General features: G+C 38.5%; 1 protein-coding gene across 2 annotated transcripts in view; it reads left to right on the plus strand.

The window, feature by feature from the left end:
* Window positions 1-8856: 8856 nt before the first annotated feature.
* LOC101148472 (sulfotransferase 1C1) overlaps window positions 8857-27718 on the plus strand; it is an 86125-nt gene continuing 67263 nt past the window's right edge. For both annotated transcript variants that reach the window (XM_055378360.2, XM_055378363.2), the window contains exon 1: window positions 8857-8919. The gene's annotated coding sequence lies outside the window, so the exon portion shown is untranslated. The remainder of the gene's footprint in view (window positions 8920-27718) is intronic.

Below are 27718 nucleotides of genomic sequence, written 5' to 3' on the forward strand. Positions count from 1 at the left end.
CTCTTATATAACAGCACCAAGTAGAGTAATCATAATCCTAGGGCAAGACTGTCAGTAACTATTGTCCTTTCCACATGAATTCCAATAAGACTTCTGTTTTGATCAGAAGAGAAAAGAGTATATTCAAAAATTCAGTGCTGTGCACCATGTGCCTAATCGACTAATGAAATTAACTCCAACAACAACCCTGTGTCTGGAGCTGACATTGCCAACAGAGTGGCTAATTGGTTGCTCGAGGTGATCTCCAGTCCTCCCCCAGGATCCAGCTTACTTATGAAGAGGCTGCACTAAAGAGTTAAGAGGAAACATGATAAGGACCCCTCCACTCCATATCCCACCACAAGTTTAAGGAATTAAAAAAATGACACTCATCACTTCCACCCAACTCCATCCCCCTGCAAACATGCAATATTGTTGTTGATTTGCTATGTAGCTGATATGGGTTGCAATTTCAGCAGCTTCCACGTGTCCCTCTTACTTCACAGGCCAAGGGCCCAATGAAGGAACTACTCCAATGATCAAGTATATTAATCCAATTATACAGTCAGGGACTTTGGAAAGAACTGCTGGGTGGGTCTGCAAAGTAGCTGGAATTCACCCAGGACTCTAATTATTATGTAGCCCTATAAGCTCCCACTCTAACAGGGGACCATGATGATGCTTTTGGTATTTGGGTATCAATATTGGCTTAGACTCATGTCCAACTGTCTTCAAATATCAGGGGTCAGCAAACATATTTTGTAAAATGTTAGTTGGTGAACATTCTAGGTTTTTCAAATTATAAGACTGTAGTTGTAATTATGGACTCTGCAAATGTAGCATTAAAGCAGCCATAGACAATGTGTAAACGAATGGAAATTGCTGTGTTCCAATAAAATTTTATTTCCAAAGACAGGTGTCTGGCTTGATTCTGCTCCCAGTCTGTAGTTTGCCACCCCCTGCTCTAGGCAATCTCTTTCCCTTAATGTACAGTAACCCAAGTAAATGTCTCTATGTTCTCTTTGTAGAAGAACTGTATACCCCAGAATACAACAAGGTTTCAGGGTTCTTCCTTCTAGAAACACAAATATTTCTTCAGTTCCTGTGTTCCAGAGCTGAAGATACAAAGATATCACAAGAAAATAAAACTACAGACTAACATCTCTTATTAATAGAGGTGGGGAAATCCTCTATAAATACTGTAAAACTGAATCCAGCAAAATAGTAAAAAGAATTATTTGCCATGACCAACTGAGATTTATCCCAGGATTTGACAGCATTCAATATATGAAAATCAATCAATTTAATATTCCACATTAATAGAATGATAGAGGAAAAAATCTACATAACCATATTGATTAATTCAAAGGACACATGTGAGGAACTCAATACTTCTTCATGATAAAAACACTGAACAAACCAGGAGTAGAATATTCAACAAGTGTAAGTCCAAAGAGAACCACACCAGGACACATTATAATTAAATTGTCTAACATCATACACAATGAGAGAATCTTTTTTTAATTTGTAATTTTTATTTTATTATTAAAATTTATTTATAATTTACAAAAGGTATATATTCTGTACAACATTGTTTTTAAAATGCATACATTGTGAAATTGCTAAATTGAGTTAATACGTGCATTACCACATGTACTTATTTTTATGCTGAGAATTGTTTAAATTTACTTTCTGTGATTTTCAAAAATACAATATGTTGTTATTAGCTATAGTCACCATATTGTACAATAGATATTTTGAACTTATTCCTCCTAGCTAACTGAAAAAGAGAGAATCTTGGAAGTAGGAAGAGAAAACAGTTTGTTGCATAAGTGGAGCTTCTATAAGATTATCGCCCAATTTCTCAGCAGAAATTTTCCAGGCCAGAAGGAGGTCAGGTGATATGCTCCAAGTCCTGAAAGGGAAAAATTGTCATCAAGAATACTGTGTCTAGCAAAACTGACCTTCAAAAATGAGAGATAAATTAAAGCTTTTTCCAAATAAACAAAAGCTGAGGGAGTTTATTACAACTAGACCTGCTCTGAAATAGATAATAAAGGGAGCCCTTCAAATTGAAACAAAAGAGTGGTAGACAGCAACATGAAGCTGTATAAAAATATAAGGTATCTGGTAACAACAAACACATGGACAAATATAATAACCTGTAGTTTTAAGTATTCATAAAGATATAGTTTGGAATTACTTATGTTTAAAAAGGAAGCAGAGGACAAAAGTTTGGAAAATTTGCAGCCTGATGATGTGATAGAAAAGAAAAACCCATTTTCTGAGGAGAAATTCAAGCAGGCTGCAGAAATTTGCATAAGTAACGAGGAGCCAAATATTAATCGCAAATACAATGGGGAAAATGTCTCCATGGCTTGTCAGAGGCTTTCACAGCAGCCCCTCTCATCACAAGCTGGGAAGCCTCAGAGGAAAAAACGGTTTCACAGGTCAGGCCCAGGGTTTTGCTGCTTTGGGCAGTTTTGGGACTTGGTGCCCTGTATCCCATCCATGCTAAAAGTGGCCATAATAGAGCTCAGGCTGTTACTTCAGGGGTTGCAAGCCCCAAGCCCTCAAACCTTGGAAGCATCCACATGGTGTTGAGCCTGCAGATGCACAAAAGTCAAGAATTGAGATTTGATAACTTCCACCTAGATTTCAAAGGATGTGTGGAAACAACTGGATGTCCGGGCAGAAGTTTGCCACAGGGGCAGGGCCCTCATGGAGAAGCTCTGCTAGGGCAGTGTGGAAGAGATATGTGTGGTCAGAGCCCCTACACAGAGTCCCCACTGTGGCACTGCCTAGTGGAGCTGTGAGAAGAGGGTCACTGTCCTCCGGAACCCAGAATGGTAGGCCCACCAACAGCTTGCACAGTGCACCTAAAAAAGTCACAGACACTCAACATCATCCAGTGAAAGCAGTCAGGACAGGTGCTGTATGCTCCAAAGCCACAGGGGCAGAGCTGCCAGAGGTCAAGGGAACCCACCTTGTGCATCAGCATGACTTGGATATGAGACATGGAGTCAAAGGAGATCATTTTGGAACTTTAAGATTTGATTGTCCTGCTGGATTTCTGTCTTGTGTGGGGCTTGTGGCCCCTTCGTTTTGGCCAATTCCTCCCATTTGGAATGGGTGCATTTACTCAATGCCTGTACCCCCATTGTACCTAGGCAGCAACTAATTTGCTTTTGATTTTACAGGCTCCTAGGGGAAGGGACTTGCCTTGGACTATGGACTTCCGAGTTAATGATGAAGTGAGTTAAGACTTGGGAGACTGCTAGGAAGGCAGGATTTGTCTTGAATTGTGAGGACATTTGATTTGGGAGGGTAAGGGCAGAATAATATGGTTTGGCTGTGTCCCTCCCCCCCCCCCCACCCAATTTCACTTTGAATTGTAATAATCCCCAGGTGTCCAGGGCAAGGCCAGGTGGAGATAATTAAATCATGGGGGCAGTTTCCCCCATACTGTTCCCATGGTAGTGAATAAGTCTCATAAGATCTGATGATTTTATAAATGAGAGTTCCCCTGGACAAGCTCTCTTGCCTGCCACACTGTAAGACTTGCCTTTGCTTCTCCTTTGCCTTCTGCCATGATTGTGAGGCCTCCCAAGCCATATGCAACTGTGAGTGCATTAAATCTCTTCCCTTTATAAATTACCCAGTTTCAGGCATGTCTTTATTAGCAGCATGAGAACAGACAAATACACTGCATGAACAATTTATAAGTAGACTCTAAAATAATCAAACTCACAGAAGCAGAGAATGGAATGATGTTTTCCAGGAGTCAGAGGAAAAGGGGAAGATCTTGGACAAAGGTTACAAAGTTTCAGTTATGCAACATGAATATATTCTGGAAATTCAATGTATATTTTTGTAACGTTAGTTAATAATACTGTATTATACACTCACAATTTGCAAAAGATTATTCTCACCACACAACAAGGAGATTAAAAAGAAAATGGTAACTGACGATGTAATGGATACGTTAATTATCTTGATAGATGTCATTATTTCAGTGTATATTCTATCAAGACATCAACCTTTATACATCTGATATATGCAGTTTTTACTTGTCAATTATACCTCAAAAAGCTAACGGTAATGACTAGTAGAGGGCCCAGAGGGAAAAGCCATTGTGAAGCTTGGAGTGGGAGGGGCAACACAAATGACAACACCCCACTGGCATCAGGAATGTCACATCACACACTCATTCTCCAGAATTGTATTCCATTGGGAAAAATCATGAAAGTGAGATTTATTTTTTCTAAAACCCTATTACACTATAAAATGTTTCACAGTATTTAGAGGAGAAAGAAAGTCACTGATATGGAACAAAGATCCTATTTTCCATGTGGTAAAGAAGGGTAAAGTGTATTTATTATTTGGGTATGATAAAGATACAGTATGTTCTCAATGTTCAGTTAATAAATGTTTGGAGCTATGTACATTTTTCTATGCTGTTCTGTTTCAGGAAATTTCCAACAACTGAAAAATGTTATCAGGTGACACTACCTTCAAATGGGACAGAAAATTTTGACCGGCGACACCATCAACACAGACAATCTTTCATAAGAGACTATGCCTTTGAAAATAGGAGGACAGTCTAGTTGAAATGGCCCACTTTTCAATTATTTGTATTTCTACAGATTACATCACAATAATGAATCTATATATATAACAAGATTATGTAGTAAGCCTCTAAGTGTCAAACACATTGACAAAGATTCTAACAAAATTAACATTGTCTATACTGCATAATTTATTTTGTTGAAAAAAATAAATTGAAAGAATAATGAATTGTTTTCCAAAACATTACATAATTATTAAGAGTAAAGTTTTAGGAATCTATGAGAAATATCTGAGTTTTCAATACAGAAGTATTGGAAATCCAGTAAATTATTCCTTCTCAAAAACTAATGGATAAAGTTAGATCTGAACACCATATTTCCACTGTCTTCATGAAGAGATTCAAATTCCTATTTCTAACTTAAAAGTCCTTCTGTAAAAGTCCCTGGTCCCTTCTGTAGACCATTAACTGAGCAGAAGATTTGAGAAAAATGAAGACTCCCCATTGTATTTTAAGGTTAATCTGTTGGAGTGATTTAATTTTTTGTTTTTAAAGTTAAATATTACAAGGAGGTTAAAGGCTAATTCTTTCAGCTTTTTCTAATAGAAAGGAAATCAATGAAATATTTTCAGACATGTTAACTTAGAGTTATAACCACACAGAGACTTAATTAACACATGACTGATGGCTAAAATAAAAATCTTGAGATAAATATAATAAATAAAGCACAGAAGTAGATGTAATACAAATATGCCTAACGTTAGAACACCATTGTGAATATTTGAATCAAATTTCTTAAAGACCTTTCAATATAAATAAAATGTTAAAACATATGAAATATTATTGACATATTTGAGGTCCCTTTTTCCCTCAGAAATAAAAAACAGATTCCTTGGAATGACTAATGGAATTCAAAAATGTCTTGTAAGATTACCTGATAAATGCCAAGCACAAATAAAACCCTGTGAGCAATGAAAGGGGGCAAATATCATACAATTCCTGCAAACAGTAAAAATAATGACAGGTTATCATAATGAAAACTATGCCAGTATGTTTGAAAATATATGCGAAATAGGAATATTCAAGGACACATAATTCTTAAAAACTAACTCAAGAAAAAATAGAAAATATCATCTTATAATAGGTTATGGAACTTTCTACTTGCTGAGATCTTCACCAATACCTGGCAGTTATATAAGCATGTTGATTTTTCCAATTAAAATAATTTAAAAGAATTCACTTTTTTTTTTTTTTTGAGGCGTCTCACTCTGTTGCCCAGGCTGGAGTGCAGTGGCACAATCTCAGCTCACTGCAACCTACTCCTCCTGGGTTCAAGTGATTCTCCTGCCTCAGGCTCCTGAGTAGCTGAGATTACAGGAGTATGCCACCAGGCCCAGCTAACATTTTTATTTTTAGTAGAGACGGAGTTTCACCATGTTGGTCAGGCTGATCTTGAGCTCCTGACCTTGTGATCCACCCGCCTCAGCCTCCCAGAGTGCTGGGATTACAGCAGTAAGCCACTGCGCCTGGTGAAGAATTCACATTTTTAGCATTTTCACTTCCTTGATAACTCATGCTATTGGACATTTTCCCATATGTAATTTGGACATCAGGTTTTCTTTTTCCGTGAATTGCTTGTTCGCGTATTTATTTTTTTCATGATTTTCATTTTTTGTTTCTAAAATATCTTTATGTATCAGGGACTGAATTATATATGTTCCAAATATATCTGTTTTTTGATTATCAAAACTATTTAATATCGAAAAATACATATTTTTTATTTTATTACATGGTGAATTTTATATTTTACTTAATAAGTTCTGCCAAGCCTCATAGTTATAAAGATATTTTCCTGAATTGTGTTCAAAAATGGTAAAGATTTACTTTTTTTCTTTTTTACATTTAGATTTTCAGTTCTGGTTTAGAATAGATAAGAGTCTCAACCAAAATCATATAGCAAGCAGCATATAGGAATCTCTACATGCATTCTCGTTAAGTTCAGAAGCGAAACAAAAGATGCCAGAAATGCTTGCAGGACATGGACAAATGGAGAAAATATTTTTTTTCAAGTAAAGACAACATGCTGATGTCGATTATATTAGCATAAAATTGAATAGTGGGCCCTAAACTAAAAATTCTAGCAGGGTGGAAAACCTCAGGTACTTTTCTCAGCTTTTTCAAGTTGTTAAAATGGAAAAAAACTAAAATTGACCAAAGCCGAACAAAAGAGACCACACAGACATTAGATCAAATTGTCAAATATGTGGAGTGAAAAGAAACCCCAGGGAGGGACAAAGAGAAGCAAGTAGACCAGGTGCTCTGTCTTGGGTCTTAACACACGTAGTTCTTCCCTCCAACAGGAGACCAGAGACAGCACACAACAACAGGGCATGCAGAGATGCTTTTGTGACAATTATAGCATCTGTTCAAGGCAAGGGGACTCTATCCAAGAAAACCTCCCAGTTCTGCTTACACCAGCCCCTGGGCCAATTATCAAAATTGCTATTGGCCGCAGGTCTGTCAGGACAGGGTGACCAAATGATCCAATTGGACTGGGACTGTCCTTGTAGCTGGAAAAGTCCCACTTCATAACTTGGCAATCGATGTAATCAACAGAACCTCTTTTCACACTCACATTGTTCCTGTTTTGATATGTTCGCCCCTTAAAGAAGGCCTGTAGCATGAGTGGTCATGTTTCACAGCCAGAATATTCTAAATCATGCATACGCAATGACAACTATGAAGGGAACATCTTACTCTTCCTCCTCCAGCAGGAGTTTCAACAAACAGACCTCCTTTACGTTTTCAACAAGACATCAGCTCAGCAGCCAGAAGTAATCATGATGTTAACCACCATATGCCTGGCATCCTTTGTCCTGGGCAGTGTTCTCATACCTTACGTAATTTATGTCACTTTATGATCCTTACAACCAGCTTGCCAGAGAATAGGGAACCTAGCCACATGGCTTCAAAGTTATACTCTAAAAGGCTATGTTCTATTGCTTCTTCATAAGGAACAAGAGTTTAGAAAGAGATTGAGAAGACATGACTTTGTCTTAAAAGTATAACTGAAATTACAATTTAGGAAAATGTCTATGAGTCTTGCAAAGCAGAGGACAGACAAATGCAAACATATGGAATTTTAATAATGAATTCTGTACCAATATTTACTTAAATCTAGGGTACTGAGTGGTATGTATAATGAGAAGAATAAAACCAGTCGTTAGTTCAGCTCAACAGATGGAAATTTTATTAAGCACCAGGTGAGGGGTGCAAGGTCAGAAGCTCTGGAGACTGTTCTCCCCTGCCCACACCCAGTGACAACTACAGTGTGTCCCACTGCATCCACTAACCCCAACATTCTTTCCCTAGAATAAAACACACACACACACACACACACACACACACACATGCACACACACACACACACACGAGGACAGGGAGGATACATGGTATTATTTTTATTATAATTTATTTAGTTAGTTAGTTTGAGATGGAGTCTCACTCTGTCACCCAGGCTGGAGTGCAGTGGCACGATCTTGGCTCACTGCAACCTCTGCCTCCTGGATTCACGCCATTCTCCTGCCTCAGCTTCCCAAGTAGCTGGGACTATAGGGACCCGCCACTATGCCCAGCTAATTTTTTCTATTTTTAGTAGAGATGGGGTTTCACCGTATTAGCAAGGATGGTCTCGATATCCTGACCTCATGATCTGCCCACCTCAGCCTCCCAAAGTGCTGGGATTACAGGCGTGAGCCACCGTGCCCGGCCAATACATGGTATTATTATGGGCCTTGTGTTTTCCTAAAATGAACTTTCTTCTGTATCAATGTTAACTATGGATCCAGTGAGGACAGAGTAGATTATGTCTTCCACAGGGTTAGAGGGGACAGGATGAAATAATTGTGCAAGTTCCCGACCTGGGAGCTGGTCTGGGAAGCCCTTCAGTCCAAATATGGGCTCACTGGGATAATAAATGGATTATTGGTTTGTATTCCCTCGCGTTGGACCTGTTCATTTACATTCTGAATAGCTGATATCAGAAGGGGAGCAGGGATCCTCAACTTTGTGGTATCTGCAGAGAGCAAAGCCAGGACTAGATTTGCACCTTAGTGGGTACATCAGGATCCAGTGGAGACAGAACACAGCAACAGGTGCAAAGTCCTGCCCTGGCATCCACCTACTGCAGGTCTTATGCCAGCCTGACACACCCACCCCACCCCTCCTCTCAGATTTAAAAGCTCTGGACAGTCAGCACCATCCTCACCTGCTGTACTCTTTCTTGCAAAGTGTCCTGGAACTGGCTCTGGGTTTCCAGGAACCAGTGTTGACCAAGAGCAGCAAGCTGCTCCTTGTGGCCTCTGAGATACCAGGTAAGACTTGCCAGCTTAGAAAGTCTCACCCTAGTGTCCACCCACCACCAGGACTTGGAAAATGGGAGAGGTATTTAACCCTCATTAATCATATACAAAATAGCTTTGAGGTCTTCAGAATTGGTGGCTCCAAATGAAACTCAGGTAAGTTGTGGACTGAATGCCTCATGCCTCTTCAGAAGGTATTGGATCCTGATGTAACACTAAAGCAGAAATCTAACCTGGTTATCTTTGTCTGATTGCCTGAGAAAATGAAGGAGATGCTAAAGGAATGTGCTAAAGGCATGGCTATGGTGTACAACTGTGTTATGCTGCTGCAGCAGTATGGAGCTGCATCCCACAGGAAGGGGACACCACACAGCTGTTAAAACTTCACCACCAGAGAGTGACAGGCCAGAAGTCAAGTCTCAGCTTTGTGTCTTATTAGGTGAATGACTTTAGCCCTCTAAGCCTCAGATTCATTATCTCCAACACAACTACCTACTCTTTGTAGTTATAAAAATTAAAATAAGAATTTCTACAAACTCTTCATCACAGATTAGTCTTTTGCAAATAATAGCTATTGTGCTATTAATATCAATAAGCAAAATAGTGTGATTTTTTAAATTATGTTTTTAAATAGACAAGTAAAATTTGTATATGTTTCTCATGTATGATGCAATGTTTTGAAATATGCATGCATTGTGCAATGGCTAAATTGGACTAATTAACATACTGTAAATCAAATAAAATGACTGAGGCATGTCTCAAACATTTCTTAGAAGTTTATTTTGCCAAGGTTAAGGATGAATCCAGGAAAAAGGGACACATAACCACAGAAAACATGTTTGGCCGTGTGGTCCATGCTTTTTCCAGAGAGAGTTTGGGGGCTTCTATATTTAAAGAGGAAAGAGGAGGCAGTAGGGGGAAAAGGAAAGAGAAAAAGGTGGGGAGACTAGATAAAAGAAGCAATAGTTGGATTCCTTTGAGTCTTTTGATTAGCTTCTCTGTATCCACATTTTTCCAATGAAAGAAGCAGGTGGATTAATAGTCAATTATGCAGTCACTTGGTGCTCAGTGAATCTGCATTTTTACATAAGTAAAATGAGTGAATAAAATAATTATAGAGTATAGAGAACAGTCAGATATGCATTTGTCTCAGATGAGTGGTGAAAGGACTTTCAGTTCTATCTTTTGCCTCTGAAGATGTTCTAGGACTTTCTCCTTAGTTCAGCTAAAAACCGGGTCCTTGTCACACAACCATGAAAAATTAAGCCTGCAGACTCTTTGAAGGGTGATAAGGGCAGGGTTTATTGAGCTAAAGGAAAAAGGCGGGGGGCTGACAGAGACTCTCAGCAAAGCCAGAATCCTATTAGTGGGCTTCCAGCCTCACGAATTGAATCCCAGATTCCACCCTGGAACAGGGGAGGTCAGGCTCCTGCCCCCTGCAAAGGGCGCAAACTTCCATGGCTCCTCCCTGTTCTCCCAGGGCACAGCCTGGTGGGAGTTTCTCCAGGGACCCCTTTACACTTGGTTGTCTCATTCACCCCTCTAACAAAGTATATCTAACTTCTGTTAGAATAACAATAAGGATAGATATAAAGACCTATCCTAACTGCTTCCTGCTAACAAGGGGCACTGTTTTGGGAAGACAGCAGTCAGATCTCCCTCAAAGACCCCTCTAAGGGTACCCAGTCAAATGGGCCATCATCCGAGGCTCCAGTTGCATGACCATATGGAGTCTGGTTGTCTGAAGGTAAGAAGAGACAAACCGGGTTATCAGAAAACATGCATCAAACTGAAACAAGGAGGAGGGTAAAAACAGCTAAAAAGTACTGAGGTCTTTTACCACTTTGCATGGGGAGAGAGAGGCCAAAAGCAAGTCTGGTAAAAACTTTACCCTTTTGCCACAATGTTGAGCTTCTGGGTTCCCTTACCCTGAGCCCAATCCTAAGCCAACTGGTTTAAGGTTTGGGAAATTAACTTTTCTCAGTTTGCAGTATGCATCTGAGGGGCGTGTCCTGTAGTACGGAGACACAATTACCTATCAGTGAAGAGAGGACAGAGGAGGAAAAAAGGAAAAAATGAGGTGTTTTTTCAAAGGAGTCCCAGAGGTTCAGGATGCAATTGAAAGGGGTACAGCCTGAAAATGAATGGCTACTCATCTACCAAGAGGGAAGCAGTCATCCATAGTTCCCTTCTCTTCCAAACAGATACCCGGGGTATGTGAGGGAGAGAGGGAGGAGTGTCTTCTTTCTCTCTTTCATCCTTGTATCCCTGTGTCTTAGTGACCTTGATTGGTGCTGCCCATGGGTGCCAAAGCAGCATGAACCTGTGAAGCAGAGAGGGCTTAGAGAATACAAATTATCTGCTCTCGCCTATGTCTCTCTTTCTGCTATTGTCAGTAGCCTTGGAGTTCCCTAGACCTCATTTATGCCATGGATACTAGTATGACTCTTATTCATGAAACAGGAGGCTTGGCTTAATTGGCAGGAATTAGTCATGCTTACCTGCACTGTGTCTTTTAACCTTTGTTATCATCTGCCTCTGGATCACTTAGATCCAGTTTTGTTTCCTAGGGCTTTGACTCAAAGCTTGGAATTAAGTTGGGACAAAAATGTGTCTCAGGGGTTGGGGTGAGGGGTGTTGCATGGACTGCTTATCAAAAGCCAAATGCTAAAGTATAGCTGTGGAACTTAGCCCTCCTCCAACAAGGGAGTGAAAAGAATATCTTGTGACATGCCCAGATAACTGGTGGCTATAGTTATGCTTGCTAATATTTGGGTGCATGATGATTGGCTTTTGTTAGCTCCCTTTGTCTTAGTTTCACACACACACACAAAACATCTAGGTGATAGGCATCCTATTTATTCATATCACCTGGCAGGATTCACAGGAGAATTACTCAGAACTAGAATATTGATCCTGATTTTTACATTACTCACCACTTTTTTTCTTTCTGAGCTGCAGCTGGAGATTGCTGGTTAGTTCACAGGAACAAGCAGGGTTAGTCTAAAAATGCAGGGAAAACTTACAAACAACTAAGAAGTTTAGAATTTAATGATAAATGAATGATAAGTTTTAAAATGTTATTTTTCTCTCTCCAGTCCTCATTTTTGTTTTTAAAAAAAAAACATGATACAACTGAGTTGTTTGCAAAATAGATTTTAGTCTTATACTTGGCCTGATTATTTGCATAAAGTGCAGCAAGAATAACTATTACTACATAGACCTTTTGGATTGGCTTTGAGGGAATTCTGTTCCACAGGGAATCTCAGATAAGACCTTTACAAGCTGAGCCCAGCTGTGTGTTTGTATCCTCAAATACCTGTGAGTTGGGTGATTTTCTTCTCTTAAGGTCACAAGATAAACTTGGGGCTCCTGGGTCTGTTGGAAAGTGACATTATTTACTGACCACAGGTCAGGAATCCTGTACAGGAACTGCATATATGAGGTTATAAGGCCAGTTTTTTGTTTTTGTTTTTCACCCAAGGGGGTTTTATTGGCTCTGCAAGTTGAGCTTGACTCTTTAAAGGGAAGCATATACCTCCAATCAAAGCCTTTATAATACAACCAGTTTTTCCAGGTGCATCCTATTGCAAAAGAAAATGGATTTTTATTGCATTGCACTAATGCAAACAACTACATTGCCATAAGTGAAGAATACTCACAGATCATTTCTGAATTCTAGAGGAACCAGGCAGAGAGAAATATTCTCCAAATTTTATTCACAAGAGTATAACTTATTCAATTACTAAAGGCCATCAATAGTTCAAAATAAGCTTCCTTGACTTTGAAAAACAAAACAAGGATCAGCAATATTCCAAGAAAAAGTCAAAAAGATTGTATCAGCTTACTGAGTTCAGTCCATTTAGTTCTTGATTTGCTTGATATTCATGAACATTTCAGCTCTTCATGAATCCTGTACATTTTTCCTTTATTCCAATGTTACAATCGCCAAAGTTATCAAAAACCAATATTTGAGAGCACATGTCAGAGTCCTATCACATATTATGAACCATCTTTTGAGAAGGATTAAAACAAAACAATTGTCTGTGAATAACAAAATGCCCAGGGTAGTTACAGTTAGAAACACAATTGACAAAGAAGTTTGGTTATCTTTGTGGTTTACAAAACTTAACATAACAACCTTAATTATGATAAATAACATATACTCAGACATTAGAATTTTAGAAGCCCCATGCAATTTTGGAACATATATTAGCATTATTCACAAAAATGTAAGCTAAAGAAGATTAAACATCATTTTGGCAATTCCATGTACCTAGACTTGTTAAATAATCCTGTTTATCTCTCTTTTCTGGACACTCCAGGGGCCCTCTGAAGAATCCAAAAAGCCAGGTTTCAAGGAAAGACAATTTTGAAGTGAAGGTTAGATTTTGGGAAGCCTGATAAATAAGTTAGAGGATTAAAACACTTGCTTTTATAAAACAGAATTCCAGATTACTGTAAGTTATTTATTTTGTCACAATGACTCAGAAATTAAAAAAGCAAAATACCTTTTATTTTAATGCTCAATTTACAGAAAAACCATATAATAGCCTTCTGATTTTAGTCAATACGTTCACACAGAATTTTGCAAGGTTAATTTTTACAATCCTTCCACCATTGTTTGAACTTTCAGCTTTATTCTGTCTTGATTCAAAACAATTATTTAACCCTATGCAAGGATTTACATTTCCATGCCTTTTTATAACCTTTTACTAAAAACACATTTTATTGTTCTCACACACCTAGCATGTAAATCTATTTCCAGTCACCTCAATTACATGTCTTACAGGTAACTCCTAGCAATTTTAACTTTAATGTAAAACCTGATAAATTGTTTTAATTGTGTGCTAGGTGCAGCCAAGGTTTTACTTACTCCAGCTTAATTAAGGATGTGGCTAGTTCCATATGTTTCTAGGCCTTACCAAGTTCGGCAGTTCTCAAAAACCAAAGAAAGTGGTTTATAACCTTAAAACATTTAGGGAACATTGCATCTGACCTGCACAATTTAATCCACCTATTCATATTTTGAAGACATCTGCTTTTTACCAATAATCTTTAAGGCTAATTTAATTTCTCAAAGATTAAAGTCATGTGAACTGAAAGGTACCACAGTTTTTATCTTCCCTTTAAAAAATATTTGGTCCAAGCACTTGTCTTCCTTTAGGCCAAATTAATTTGAGCTCTCTTAACAGAAATCTCACACACAACACATATATAACTACAGAGATGGGCAGGAGAAAACCCAGTCTCTAAGCAGATCCCCTTAAGAGACAGAGCTAGGAAAACATGCAGATATCAAACCAGAAAGTACTCCTTCCCTATGGCAGGATTGCTAAAAAAATAAAAATAAAAAAAAGCCTTGCCACTGGATTATAGGCCACACCCACAGGACATAAAGCAAGATGGAGGCCTGCAGCCAAGTTTGCTGTGGACCATACAGACATGCAAAAAACATCAGATTGGGTACAGCTTACAGCCTCACAAATCCTTTTTCACAATTAAAACTTTTATAAACAGTGATCCTTATCATTCCTAGCCTAGTAAAATGTCTTCCAAAAGGGAATATAAAAACCTCATTTAAAAGTTAACTGCTGACAGGGAGGAGAAGAAAAAAGGATGCCTGGGAAAAGACCCTCTTATTCTTATGCAAATCATTCCCCCACAAGAGAGAAAAGCTTAATTGCTGTGGGACAGAGTTGGACTCCCTGGATGGGTGAGGGGGACACTCCATGAGCACGTGGGATGGGATGCCTTGGGGTCTTGGCAGCTCTTGCAGCTTATTCCTACACTGTGTGGCCATTGAACACTGTGCACACATTCAGCAGACAGGTGTGCACTGTGCACTCCAGCAAGTAGGGAAGGAAGGAGGAGCAGGGAGCTAGCCCACCCGATCATCCCTGGTGTGTTCCTGTGGCCATTGGGGTGGTTGTGGACACCTCCAGTACTGTAAAAGAAAAAATATTTGTCATTACTGTCCTGAAAAAAAAGAAGAGGAATGCCATAGGACCAGAAGGCTCAGAAGAAACAATCAGAGGTTTTGAGTCCCCATTTCACTCACCCTTTCTCAAGCCCCACATTGCACGTCAAAGGTGCTGTAGGATTTTCTCCTTAAAAACTAAAAACAGGGCCCTTGTGACATGATCATGACAAATTAGGCTCACAGGCACTTTGAAGGGTGAGAAGAGCAGGGTTTATTGGGCAAAAAGGAAAAAAAGAGAGAGAGAAACTGGGACTCTCAGCAAAGCCAGAGTCCTGCTACTGGGCTACCTGCACAGATGGAATCCCATCTCCCACCCCAAAACAGAAGCCAGGCTTCTCCTGTCTGCAAAGGATGTGAACTTCTGTGGCTCCACCCTGTTCTCCCAGTATACAGGGCAATCATAGTTTCTCTGGGGTCCCCTTCATAGATGGCTGTCTCAAAGATAAGCCATTAATTTACAGATTCAACAGATAAAGATCTTGGAGACCACAGGGAAATTCCTTCTGAGGAAAATGTGAAGGAAGTTTGTAGCTATCTATTTAGGAACAATATTGGAGGCAGGTTTCTGTAACTCAGTTCCCTTTGTGTGACTTTTCTCTTTGGCTCAGCGAATTTGGGATTCTGAGATTTTCTTTGCTTTTCACATTCCCTGCCTTTTTTTCAGAAGCCATTTTAGAAGAAAATGAGTCTCCAGTCCCAGGTTCTAATCTGATCCATCATCACTAGGATGGTCTATTACCAGAAGTTCAGGCCCCACATTGCTAGGAAGGCTTGTTCCTAGAAGGTCATGTCCTAAATTACCAGGAAGGCTCATTTCTAGGGAGTCATGTCCCTTAAAGAAAAAAAAATAAACAAGGAGGAAAGGAAAGGAAAAATGGAGTCATGGGAGAAAGGGCAAAAATATAGCAACTGAGGCCAGATTTATAGCAATAAAGAGAAATCAGTCTTGGAATCTGGTTCAGACTAAGCCACTGCCTCCTCAGTCAGAACAACTTGGTGCAATCATTACCCTGACCTTTTCAGTTACTTAGTTGTAAATATATACCTTAACAACCTTATAAGCAAAACAAGACAGAATCTAAATTATTATTACTAATCTGCAGTAGGAGGAGAAAACTCCCTTAGGAACCTCCAGGCAGGGCACATGCCCACAGAGGATTTCTGCATATAAACTTTGGAATTTAATTGGTCTGAACAGCTACTTCATAATTCAAAAGGTTTCAGTGCCACACACAGTGCATTTATCAAAACAAACAACACTTCAACTCTATTCTAGATAACATCTTCCAAGGAGTCCAGCTGGAGGGGAGGTCCCTTTTTCTGGCTCCAGGCAGGCCAGGAGGGGTCACAACCCCAGCAGCTCAAGTCAGGCACCTTGACCCAGCAGCTCTGGATGGCCAAGCACACTCTTGCTTAACTGGGTTTGCTCCCACTTAAGGAGCTCAGATTCTACCTGCTGGGCTTGCCTGTCCTACCATCCAGATATCTGGGCCTCTGAGCTCCCTGAATGAATCAGCCCAAGGGAGAAACCCTTATTCAGGGCAGAGTTTGGGCCTGGGAGAAGTCGATCTGACCAAAACCAGGACAGGCCTCTGGCAATTCTAGAGGGCACCGAGGCAGGGTGGCATCACCTCTGACTTGAGAGGAGGAAGCTTGTTGTGACCTCACCCCCACTTCTCTAGGATGTTGGGCTCTAGGGACTACATGGGCACCTCGAGCCTCCTCCTCGCATGACCTTGATGATGCTATCCTTTCCTGCTTCCCTGCCTTGCTCTGCTCATCCCTGTCAGTGTCCACTCCAGGCTCATCTACCTCTCCTGAAGCCTCTTCTTTGCTGACTCCCCAGCAACTCCCACCTCATCAAGGCAGCTCCCACTTGAGTCGGGGTACTCCACAGTCAGCCTCTACAGAGTGTGACATCTTCCTGATATCCAGGAACTGCCCCATGCATGTGGTCTTGTCCTGAAGGCCCTGCATGGAATCACTTCCAAAACAGAACTCCTCCTGTCCCTGCCCCAGCCTACCCTTCAAAGCTGTGTGCTTGAGCAGAGCCTCTCCCACTTCCTCCATCTGGCTGCCTCTGCCCCTCTTTCCCAGCAGGACAAGGACCACCCACAGCAGGTGTCCTTGCACGTTGGCTACAGCTGCCACTTGAATATATTTCCAATGTGTCATCAGGATACCTTTACATATGTTTCATTTTTACACTCTGTTTGTAAGTGTTTACTCCACTTTTATGTTAGGGAACAAGGAATAAAATTCACAGCAATCCATGAAATAAATGGGGAAAATTATTTCTTTATTTTTAATGACTTCCATGGGACATGAAGCATTTCTATCAATTATAAATGTAATGTTAGCAGCACCTGTGACTTCATGCCCATAGAAAGCACAGATATGTCTCACCACATTAGTTATAAAATACTATTGGAGTTCATGACTATTTCAAATTATGGTCGTATTGATAGACTGGCTGCTAGATATTGTTATTTAATGTATAAATAAAGGAGCAGTTAGATTGCTATGTTCAGTGTATTTCTTTATGTAATACTTTGATAATTATACTTCAGTAAGTTTCCTTTGAGATTCCATAGATAGATGGCTGGGTAGATTAGATGATAGATAGATAGATAGATAGATAGATAGATAGATAGATAGATAGATAGATAGATAGATAGATGTGTGTGAGTGTGTGTGTGTGTGTGTGTGCGCGCATTTAAAACATTATTTTGATAAAGGAGGATTAAACTTCACCAGACTTCTGCAGGGTTTTATGACACAAAATAATAAAGAACCCTCGCCTTACAACCTTCCAGATTTGTAATTGATTTTCTTCTCCAGGATTTTATTCAATTTTGAAATGAAGGTTTTTGTGTTTGTTCCTTATCAAAGACAGTCCTTGATAAGATGAACTCCTCCTCACACTATTCACCACCTCTACCAAACAGAGGCATCTCTGAAGTCTGAACACCCTTCATCATGATCTGCCCTGGCCTACTTGGGAGGGGGTGAGTCACAGGCAGGATGCTGGTGCAACATTTTCACAACTCTTTTCAAGGGTTCGGACCCCTTGAGGTATTTGTCCAGGGCAAACATTGTTGGCACATGAAGTCCCAATCACTAATCTCTTTACTCAGCAGAAGTATGGAAAGCCAGATCAGAGCATCTCCCAGAAAACAGGTGCCTCTAACAGAGATTTGCCAGCATCCTGTTCTCTCTTGTGTGGCAGCTGGTAGAGTTTGCTCTTTCCCAGAAAGGCACTAGATGGCTGTGTATCATTCTGGTTAACAACAATTCCAATTCTATTCTTCCCTCTGTCCTGGGAGAAAGAGTGAAATAATTGTGTACAGTGGCAGAGGATCTTGAGACTCTTCCTCAGGTTTCCCATAACTACCCTCCTCCTTACTAATCCTTACATTGTAACAACCCTTTTCTTCACCAGTTGTATTCACAGTCTTTCGTGCAGTGCCTGGCAAGGTGTAGATGTGAATGAGCAAGAACACAAATGGATGAGAAACCCCTAAGAGAGATAAAGTGGACTTTTGGCTAAGGGGATTTGGAAATTGAGATTTTATGCACAACTTCCCACTGTAATACACAGAAATTCTACAAAAATTTATCACAAATATCTCCTTAAGTGAATGGCTCAACTCAACAGCAAAAAGAAACAGAAATCCCAAAATGCCAGGAACAAAGAAAGAACTGAAAACCAGAATGGAAGTACGCAAGCTGCTTTTGGACCTGGCTGGGCTGTGGGTGAGAAGGGCATGAGGAGTGGGGACTCCCAGGGGCTTTTTGTATGGTTACCTTGAACAGTGCTTCTCTCACTTAAAGATGCATTGAACCCCTGGAATCTTGGTAAAATGCAAGTTCTGATCCAGTAAATCTGAGACCAATCAAGGTTCCACATTTCCCCACAATCTCCCAAGGGATGCTCTTTGAGTAAGAAGGATGCAGGCTTGGCTGTAGTAAGCAGGTGGACACAGGAGATGAGACCTCATGCCCAAGAAATTCTGGGATTGAACCTAAAACCCCTATATTTTGCCAGAACTCTCAAAACATTTGCACCATCACTGAAAGGGTGGGCTGGAAAAAATGTCTTGACAGAGCAAGGAGATGGCAGTTTCTGTACAATACTTGTGTCTCTGACTTCTTTTGTTTCTTGATTTTCTCAACTTAAAATATAACTTCATTCCTCCCTCATTAAGTCGAATTTCCAAAAAGTCTCCCTAAGAATTCCACCCCTCAGATATAAAGCTTATGAATTACTGTATTTGCTTCTCCTCTTGTTCCAGGTTATATGCTAATTGAAGATGTGTTTTACAGACTCACCCATCTGCCTCCTCCTGTCTAGTTAAAGTTACTACCATCAACAATAATAGCAACAGCAACATTCATAGCACTTATTCAGTAAAAGACGACATTTGGTTAACTTTTGGTTTGTGCCAATATTGTGCTAACATCTTTTCATTATTTTCTCATACAATCCTTTTAACAATCCTATGAGCAACAGTAAATATTAGCCCCATTTATAAGTAAAATTATCCTTAGAAAAATTAAATAGGAAGAACTTCCCATTTCCAGTCCAAGATTAAAGAAGCTTGAAGGTTACTCCTGTCTCCAGAACAAGAAAAACAAACTGTAAGCCTAAATTCGTTAAAGAATGAAGTTTATGGGCAAACTGCTGCACCAAAAACTGGACAAATGTGAACACAGAAAAACACAGGGGAAGAAGCCTACAGCTGGAGTAAGTGCAGGGATAGAACAACTGAAATTATAGTGATGAATTGCTGGAGACTCAGCGTGCACTAGCTTAAGAGTTGACCATCTCTCCAACTACTTCTCTAAGCATATAGACAGCCCACAGGAGAGCTATGAGTAAACACATTCTTTCATTCAAGGAATCTTTACTGAGCACCCACAGGGAGCTAAAGCACTGTGTTGGGCACCAGAGAAGAGACATTGCAGAAAAGAAAACAAAAGCCCCTGCCTTTATGCACTTAACATTAACAATAACAGGTTAACTGATAAATATGGTATATCAAGTGGTGATAAACACTGTAAGAAAAAATAAAGCAGAGGAGGCTTATCATTTAGATGAAGTTGCCAGAGAAAGACTGCCTGGGGAGGGAGGGTGGAATAAAAGATATTTAAACAGAGACTAAAAGAAGTCATGTTGTGGGAAAGCAGAGCGTTCCAGGCACAAGAAGGAGAGATGGGAGTGGGCGGGGTGCCCCAGAACAGCCAGGAGGCCAGTGTGGCTGGAGCAGAGCAAGCAGAGGGGAGCAAGGAGCTCAGCCAGTGTAGGAAGGCATTGACATTGGGCTGGGCACAAGGTCTCACGGGCACTGTAAGGACTTTGGCTTTTACTCAGAGTGAGAGTGGAAGTTACCAGAAGGCTTTACCAAAGGAAAGACATACACTGACATATGGAAAGTTGATACTTCTGATTGTTATATGGAGAGTAACTGTAGGGAGCCAGTGTGAGGCAGGGCAGGAAGTCTTGAGGCAATTTCAGCAGTACAGGGAAAGATGCTGGAGGTTTACTGGGAGGTGACCAGGTGGTCATATGGGAAAATATTCCTTGTTTTTGAGAGGAAAGCTTGTACAAGTGGACTCCTTCAGCATCAGAGACACCTGAGGATTTGACCAGAGCACAGGTTGAACTCCTTGCAATACTAAGCTGAAGAAGTACATAGTGTACCAGATCACATACAGACAAGGGCTCTACTAGGATCACTGTGTACCTAGTGTCACTATCACAATACACTCTTCCTGGCTTCAAGATAGTTTATTGTGTGACTGCTAATTTGTGAGATACAGCTGCACTGAAGAGTGAGGATAAATCACTAGGAAAGTGCTAAAGCTAAGCACTCCCAAGCTGGTGGTTTCCTGAACTGAGGTGGTGAGCACCACCTCACTCAGTCTCACTTCTCATGGCAGGCATCTGCCCGAGCATAATGACTGGGAACATTAGAAGCTTCCCTAAGAAGTCACAAGACCTATGATGCTCTTGCTGTGTATGCTCTGTTTTATGTCCTGTGTTGTTTCTCAAAGCTAAGAAAATTGAGTGTCCAGAAAAGCTACTATTTCTTGTGAATTTGACTCTCCATCTAAACTTGAAGCCCTCTTTGATTGTTGTGCAATTTTATAGGTAGATTTGACAGAGTTTGATGATGGATTAGATGTAAGATGTGAGCAAATACAGGATTTTTGACTCCAAGGTTTTTGGCATCTTTTGTTTATTTTTTAGGAGGGGATAGAGGCTAAATTTCCTGGGTTCTTACATGCTCAATCATTTTGTTTACATTTGAAATGCAAAGTGGCTGCATATAAAATTCTTCAGCTGTACTTTCTTTCTTTGAAAGTTTTGTAGACATCGCTTCACTTCCTCTGCTCCTAGGTATTAGAATAAGAAAATCTAAAACCAGCCTAGATTTTCCTCCTCCTAAAAGACTTGTTTGTTTGTTTGTATCTATGCAAGAGAGCCCTTGAGTCTATTGCTAAATAGTAAACTGCACTAGGATAGGACTAGGCTCCATGAGGTCATGCAAGGAGCTACCAGGAAAATATCAGCCAAATAATTCCCAGAAATCACACAGCTTTGAGATGCTTTTGTGTTCCAACCAGCCTGTGATGGGCAGAATTATTATCCCTATGACTTTAGTCCTATGTTGTCACACCTGTGCTTATTATTATTATTATTATTATTATTTTTAGAGACAGGATCTCACTGTCTGCCCAGGCTGGAGTGTAGCAGCACAATGAACATAACTCACTGCAGCCTCCTAACTCCTGGTCTCAAGTGATCCCCCAACCTCAGCCTCCCTTTTTTTCCTTTTTTTTTTGTTTTGTTGTTGTTATTGGTAGAGATGGGGTTTCACTTTGCTGATCAGCTGGTCTCAGAATCTTGGCTACAAGTAATCCTCCTGCATCAGCCTCCCAAAGTGCTGGGATTATAGGCATGAGCCACCTGGCCTGGCCTGTGTTTATTTTATATTACATGTCCAAGTGATTTGGAGCTATACATAAAGTTACTAACTAGCTGACGTTAAGATAAGGAGAGTATCTTGGTTATCTGAATGAGCCCAGTGGAATCACAGGAGCTCTTAAAAGTAGAAGAGGAATTCAAAGAGATTTGGCAGAGGAGAAAGTCAGGGAAATTCAAACCAGGCAGACTGGATGCATGATTACTGGCCTGATAATGAAGAGAGGCAATATTAAGGAAACAGTATCTCAGCACTACACCCAAAAGGACCTGAATTCTGTTGACAACTGGGAGCTTGAAAAAAAAAAACCTGAAGCCCCATAAAGATAAAGTCATCTGATTGAAGTACCATAAAAGGGAAGGGATACAAAAATATTTTAACAATTTATTGCCAAAAGTTTACCAAATTTGAGGAAAATGATGAATTTACAAATCCAAGAGGCTCAAAAAACCTTAATCAGGAGCTACTCATGAACACCAAACCTCACCCGTAATCAAATTGCTAGGAACTAATGGGAAAATATTAAAAGCAGACATAGAAAAAAAGATACATTGCCTAAGAGGAAACAATGTTAAAAATAACCAAAGCCCTCTTTTCTAAAGCAATGCAAACAAGGAGACAGTAAGTAACACCTTTAATGTGAAAATTTTTTAAAACTGTCAACTTAGGATTCTATACATTAGTAAAAATACACTTTAAAAATGAAGGTCTAACAACAACTTTCTTCAGTTAACCAAAAGCTGAGAGAATATGTTGCCAGCAGATCTGCACTAAAAACAAAGTTAAAGGAATCTCCTCAGTGTGATAGAAAATGATAGTAAATGAAAACTTGGATCTGCTACACAAATGAATAAGGAATGTCAGAAATGATAATAATATGTGTCAATAAAATAAATGATTTTCCTCATTTTTAAATTTTGTAAAGATAAAGCAAAAATTTTTTAATATATTAGAGTTTACGACATATGTAGAAGTAAAATGCATGACCAAAATAAGACTCAGACTAAAAGTAAATATAAAAATGTACTGTTGCAAAATTCTTACATAATAGAGGAAATAACATATAATATCAATTTAACATAGATGGTGACAAAATAGAGATGTATACTGTAAACCCTAGAGTCCCTGCTGGAAAATTAAACAAAAAGATATTATCAAAAGCCAAATGGAATTCTAAAAAGAAGTCCATTCAAAAGAAGGCAGGAAAAGAGTAACAAATGAATAAAGATGGGAATATAGAAAACAAATAGCCTGGCAGCAAATTTAAAGCTAGTTATGCAGATAAGTATCTTAGAGATAAATTTTCTAAACACTGCAATTAAAATGTACTTCACATATAAAACCACGATAAAGTGAAAGTAAAAGATGGGAAAGATATACCATGCAAATAATAATTATACATCAACAGAAATGACTATATAATATTAGAACAAGAATTATTACCAGAGATAAAGACAAATATTTCATAATGATAAAAGGGTCAATTTATCTAGATAAAATAATTCTAAGTATCTATGTCCCAAATAACCAAGCTTACAAATACATAAGGCAAAAAAAGTGATAATTTAAAGGAGAAAGAAGCAAGTCCACAATTATAATTAGAGATTTTAATACTCTTCACCCAGTAATTGCTGGAACAAGTGGACAAAAAATCAGTTAGAATATAGAAGACCTTACTGCTGTTATCAGCTAACTTGACTTAATAATAATTTTAGTTCCCTTTATCCAACAGCATCAGAATCTACATTCTTTTCAAGTATACATGGAATATTTTTAAATGCAGACCATAAAATTGGATTTAAAATAAGTTCTCAAATAAATCTGAAAGGACTGAAGTTATGTGCAGCATCTTCTTAGAAGAAAATGATACTAAATTAGAAATTAATAAAGTTATCTGAAAAATCTACAAATATTTGGGAATTAAACAATATAATTCCAAATATATGACTGTAAAGGAAATTAGAAAACACTGTTAAATTATAATGAAAGAATAACGATCAAAATTTGTGAGAGGCAGCTAAAGCAGTGCTTAAAGAGAAACTTTACAAAATTTTTAATTTATAAATATTTATATGTGTGTGTAGATATATGAAAGATCTAAAACAAGTACTCTAAATTTCCAACATAAAAAGCTCAAAAAATTAAAGAAAAATGCAAATTGAGAACTTTCTCAACATGATAAGGAACATTTATGAAAAATCTACATCATTTAATCATTTAAGGGTAGCATAATGAATACAGAAAATACTAAGGCTAAGGCAACTATTTTCTATTTGACCTAATAGGTAAACTTAGTAAGGTCACAAGAGGATGTAAAGTCAATAAACAAAAATATCTATTGTCTTTTTAATATTTTAGCAACAATTAGAACACGAAATTTTTAAAATACCATTATAATGAATAGTGTTTATAAACATGAAATACTTAGAAATAAATTTAACAAAAGCCATCCAAGATTTCTACATGAATACACTACTGATAGAAATTTTAAGACTTAAATAAGTAAAGAGGTATACAAATTCTGTAGGTCAAAAGACTCATATTGTTAAGATAAGAGTTCCAGAATTGATCTATGGATTCAATGCCATGTGAATCATAAACTGAGACATTGATTCTAAGATTTACATGAAAATGCAATTGACCTGGAGTAGCCAAAGTATTTTTATAAATAAGAGTGAAGTTGGGTCCAGGCACGGTGGCCCATGCCTATAATCCCAGCACTTTGGGAGGCTGAAGCAGGTGGATTGCTTGAGCTCAGGAGTTGGAGCCCAGCCTGGGCAACATGGAGAAACCCCATCTCCACTAAAAATACAAAAAATTAGCCAGTCGTGGTCGTGCATGCCTGTGGTCCCAACTTCACTCATATATATATATATATGGAAAGACTCCATTGCTTGATTTCAAGACCTTCGTCTATTCAGCTTTAGCATTCAAAACAATATGGTCTTGGCATAAAGATAGAAATAGAGAATTGAGTTCTAAATCTTGAAACAAAAGATGGATATGCAAAAGAATGGAGATCCCTGAAAGCATAAAATTCACAAGTCTTATAAAACAAAAACACAGTGAAGAAAAATGTCACTAGATAACAATCAACATGATGACTGGAACAATACCTCACATCTCAATATTAACGTTGAATGTAAATGGTCTAAATGCTCCATTTAAAATATACAAATTGGCAGAATGGATAAAAAATCACAAGCCAAATATCTACTGTCTTCAGGAAAGACACCTAACCGACAAGGATTCTTATTGAATCAAGGTAAAGAAATGGGAAAAGATATTTTACACAAATGGAAACCGAAAGCAAGCAGGAGTAGCTATTCTTATATCAGATAAAACAGGCTTTAAAACAACAGAAAAAAGGAAGTCAAACTCTGTTAACTATATGATTTTATACCTAGAAAATTCTAAAGATTCGTCCAAAAGACTTCTAGATAAATCGGTGAAGTCTCAGATTACAAAATCAATGTACACGTCAGTAGCACTGCTATACACCAACAACTATCAAGTTGAGAAACAAATCAATAACTCAATCCCTTTTACAATAGCTACAAGAAAATAATAAAATACCTAGGAATATATTTAACCAAGCATGTGAAAGATCTCTACAAGGAGAACTACAAAACACCACCAAAAGAAATCATAGATGATACAATCAAATGGAAATACATCTCATGTTCATGGATTGGAAAAATCAATATGAAAAAGACTATATTGCCCAAAGCGATCCACATATTTAATGCAATTCCTGTCAAAATACCAATATATTTTTTCACAGAATTAGAAAAAATATCCTAAAACTCATATGGAACCAAAAAAGACCCTGAATAGCCAAAGCAATCTTAACCAAAAAGAATAAATCTGGAGGCATCGCATTATCAAACTTTGAATTATACTACAAAACCATAGTTTTGGCACTAGTATAAAAGTAGATGCATAGACCAATGGAAGAGAATGTGGGGCCCAGAAATAAAGCCAAATATTTACAACCAACTGATCTTTGACAAAGCATACAAAAACATAAATTGGGGAAAGGATATCCTATTCAATTAATGGTGCTGGGAAAATTGGATAGCCACATGTGCAAGAGTAAAATGATCCCTACCTCCCACCATGTATAAAAATTAACTCAAGATGGATTAAGGGCTTAAATCTAAGACCTGAAGGCATAAAAATTCTAGAAAAAAAACATAGAAAAAAAGTCTTCCAGATGTTCATCTACGAAAAGAATTTATCAATAAAACCCCAAAATCAGATGCAACAAAAACAAAAATAAATAAATGAAACCTAATTAAACTGAAAATTTCTGCACAGCAAAAGAAATCATCACTGGAGTAAAACAGACAGCTTACAGAATGGGAGCAAATATTTGCAAATTATGAATCTGAAAAAGGACTAATATCGAGAATCTACAAGGAACTCAAACAATTCAACAAGAAAAAAAATAAATAATCCCGTCTAAAAAGTGGGCAAAAGACATGAATAGACATTTCTCAAAAGAAGACATACAAATGGCCAATAAACATCCAATAAAATGCTCAACAACACTAATCATCAAGAAAATTCAAGTTAAAACTACAATGAGTTATCATCTTACCCCAGCCAGAATGGCCATTATTAAAAAGTCAAAAACCAATAGACGCTGTGGATGTGATGAAAAAGGAAGGCTTTTGTACTACTGGTGAGAATGTAAATTAGTACAACCTCTCTGGAAAATACTATGGAAATTTCTCAAAGAACTAAAAGTAGAAGTACCATTTGATCCAGAAAACCCACTACTGGGTATCTACACCAAGGAAGAGAAATCACTATATCAAAAAGTCACGTGCACATGTATGTTTACCACAGCACAATTCACAATTGCAAAGATATGGAACAAACCTAAGTGCCCATCAACTGATGAGTGGATAAAGAAAATGTGATATTCCTCCCAAGACTGAACCAGGAAGAAATGGAATCCCTAAACAGACCAATAATGAGCTCTGAAATTGAGTCAGTAATAAATGGCCCTATCAAGCAAAATAAGTCCAAGACCAGATGGATCCACTGCTGAATTATACCAGATGTACAAAGAGCTGGTACCATTCCTGCTGAAACTATTCCAAAAAAATATTGAGAAGGTCCAACTCCTCTTCATCTCATCCTATGAGACTGGCATCATCCTAGTCTCATGGAACACACACGTGGAACACACACGCAAAAAAAAAACTGCTAGCTAATATCCTTGATGAACATTTATGCAAAAATTCTACAAAAAACACTTGCAAACTGAATTCAACAGCACATCAAAGAGCTTATTTACTAAGATCAAATAGGCTTTATCCCTGGGATGCAACGTTGGTTCAACACAGGCAAATCAATAAATGTGATTCATCACATAAACAGAACTAAAGACAAAAACCACATGATTATCTCAATAGATGCAGAAAAGGCTTTAGATAAAATTCAGCCCAGCTTTATGTAAAAAACACTTAATAACCTAGATATGGAAGGAACATACCTCAAAATAGTAAGAGCCATCCATGACAAACCCACAGCCAACATCATACTGAATGGGCAAAAGCTGGAAGCATTCCCCTTGAAAACTGGCAGAAAACATGAATACCCTATCTCACCACTCCTATTCAACGTAGTATTGGAAGTCATGGCCCAGGCAATCAGGCAAGAGAAAAAAATAAAGGCACTCAAATAGGAAGAAAGGAGGTCAAGCTATTTCTGTTTGCAGATGACATGATCCTATACATAAAAAACTCCATAGTTTTCGCCCAAAATCTCCTTAAGCTGATGAACAGCTTCAGCAAAGTCTCAGAACACAAAATTGATGTGCAAAAAT

This window comes from Gorilla gorilla, chromosome 12, assembly GCF_029281585.2.
Source record: "Gorilla gorilla gorilla isolate KB3781 chromosome 12, NHGRI_mGorGor1-v2.1_pri, whole genome shotgun sequence".
Classification (NCBI taxonomy): domain Eukaryota; kingdom Metazoa; phylum Chordata; class Mammalia; order Primates; family Hominidae; genus Gorilla; species Gorilla gorilla.